Below are 2,352 nucleotides of genomic sequence, written 5' to 3' on the forward strand. Positions count from 1 at the left end.
TTTTATTTTCTCAGCTTTTCGTATTCCCGCTCTCCTCTCCCTCTCTCTCACACAGTCGATCATTTCTTGCTTCTCTTTGCTCCTCTCTCATAGTCTTCCCGCACCATCGAAGACATCCAATCGGTGATTCGTATTTCCGCTCATTCCCCTCCTCTCTCTCTGTTGGCTATTTATCCCTTTGGTAGAACAGACTTCCTTGGATTTGAAGCTCCTTCGATCTAAAGCTTGAGTTCATTCCCCGATTGCATCGGCTACGGCGGATCACTTCGAGTGCAGTAAAAAGTGGGAGAACTTCTTGAACCTGAAGCTCGAGTTCATATCCCGACGCAGCAATTTCTCATAATCAGGCAACAATCTTCTTGATTCAACGAAGGTCCTCTCTCTCCAGCAACTGTGTTAGTTTTTCTTTGTTCTGAAACAACCTCCTCGTTTCAGAGGAAGGGTTGTGTCATTATTTTTATTTTGGATTTGGATTTATTACGCCAGTTGCCAAGAGATCCACACAGGTCAATTAGAGAAATTGAAGAAATTCTTCAGTTGTGGAGCCTAGACTTATGATGTTGCTCATGCAAAGCCACAACAACAATCTACAATCGATGATGTGGTTGTAGATATATTGAAGGTGTTGATCGTGCCAAGTTCCTTGCCTACACTATTAATCCCGATTGGTTCCCAATCCGGCACTGATTTATTTGCAGGTTAAAGGCGGAGAGACTTATTGTTGATTGTTACTTTGGTAATCACGGCCATATTTCAAGTCGGAGTGAATCCTCCCGGTAGTTTTTGGCAGGACTCTACCGACAACTCTGCACTGACATCACAAAAACCACACACTGCTGGAACACCAATTCTGCTTACTCGAGCGCTGTTGTTCTTCTATTGGTTCATTACTTCCAATTCCGCAATTCTTTTAATAGTTGTGGTCTGGCTCTATAAACTTACAAAAGACTACTTAACTGGGACTAAAACCCTAATCGCTGCTGTCCTTTATTTGATGTGGAGTTATACTTTGTCAGTAATTTGTTCTTCCCCTCGAGGTATCGCGACATCAGCAGCTGGCGCGCTAATATCGGGAGGATTTACAGTCGCTTTTGGATGGGTGATTGGTCAAAGCGTTTCCGCTATCTTGCACCATAAATTTACCCTATGGAAGAACTAATTTTCTTGTATAAAAAATTGGCTATTTATGTTGTAGTTAAGTTACCTCAATTTGATCTCTATCTTGCTCTAGCAGTTTTCCTATTTGTTTGAAAGAATTCTATGATTCTATCTATATGAAAAGGTTACTCAATTGGGCATATTAGGAACATTGTTTTTTTTCGTTCACTTGGCATTCTAGGCGTTCTCTTAGTGGTTCCCTAAAGTACAAAGTGACCCTGATCTTGGTATTTGATCCTTCATTATTGACTACTAATGCTTTATATGGTGATGTAGGGTGATTTGGTCTGACCTCGTAGGACGGGGATACGTAGACATGACCTGGCATAAGCGACAATTCAGCGTGACAGCCTAGCCACAACCCGGTGTAACAAACTCGCCGAGGCCCAGCTCGCCCCAAGCCTGAAGGTGGAGCTCCCCCGTGCAAGGGGACCCAAGCTCCTCTTGAGACCCGAGCTCCTCCTAAGGGGCCCCGAGCTCTCCCATCCTAAGAAGGGAGCACCCCGACTTTTGGCTAAGTGACCTGAGGGAGAAACACCTCGGGGCAGCACCGTTGAGACTTCTGCTCGAACATGCTTAAGGCTCGCCTCCAGTGCGGGCACTTCGGTGTACCTTGGCACCTTGGTGCAAGGCAAATCTGCCCAGGTGGTTCGGTGTACAGTAGCTTGGCAGACTGCAGGGAGATCTGCCTGACATCCGTGCCTGCCTGACATCCGTACCTACCGAACCCGGTGGCAGTGCTCGGATCCCTTTCCATGCAGCGTTCTGCCTACCGTCCCTGAAAAGCATGGCACACTTGTCGAGTCCGTACCTTGTAGTAGCAGCCTGTAGCAGCAGCCTGCACCTGCCACCCTTGCCCTGACGGTAACGGCTAGGGCAGTGGCGGTTACGCCTGATGTGACTGAGCTCTGGTATAAAAGGACCCCAACCCTCACGAAGCAAAGGTATTGAAGCTAGCACTTTCAGCACTCTTAACTCTCTGTGTCTTCTTTGAGTTTCCTCAAGAGTTCTAACTTAGACATCGGAGTGTTCCCGCTGGGAGAGCTCCCCGGGAACCCTTCACCTTCCTCTTCCTCTCAGGTGTCGTCCGTCACAGCTAGGAGCCAAGTCTCAGCTAGCTAGGAGTGCCCAGATTGTGTTGCATCATTTGGCGCCGTCTGTGGGAACGCTTCAAAAGGCTTTCCTCTAACTTCT

The 2,352-nt window shown here is 47.2% G+C and overlaps 1 long non-coding RNA gene across 1 annotated transcript; it reads left to right on the top strand.

The window, feature by feature from the left end:
* Nucleotides 1-1,297, top strand: LOC148872142 (uncharacterized). The gene is made up of 2 exons (XR_016108229.1): nt 1-373; nt 487-1,297. It is a non-coding gene; the product is annotated as an uncharacterized LOC148872142 (long non-coding RNA).
* Nucleotides 1,298-2,352: the final 1,055 nt, after the last annotated feature.

The sequence above is a fragment of the Nelumbo lutea genome, chromosome 2, assembly GCF_056320005.1.
Source record: "Nelumbo lutea isolate HS-2025 chromosome 2, American lotus-T2T, whole genome shotgun sequence".
In the NCBI taxonomy this organism is placed as follows: Eukaryota; Viridiplantae; Streptophyta; class Magnoliopsida; order Proteales; family Nelumbonaceae; genus Nelumbo; species Nelumbo lutea.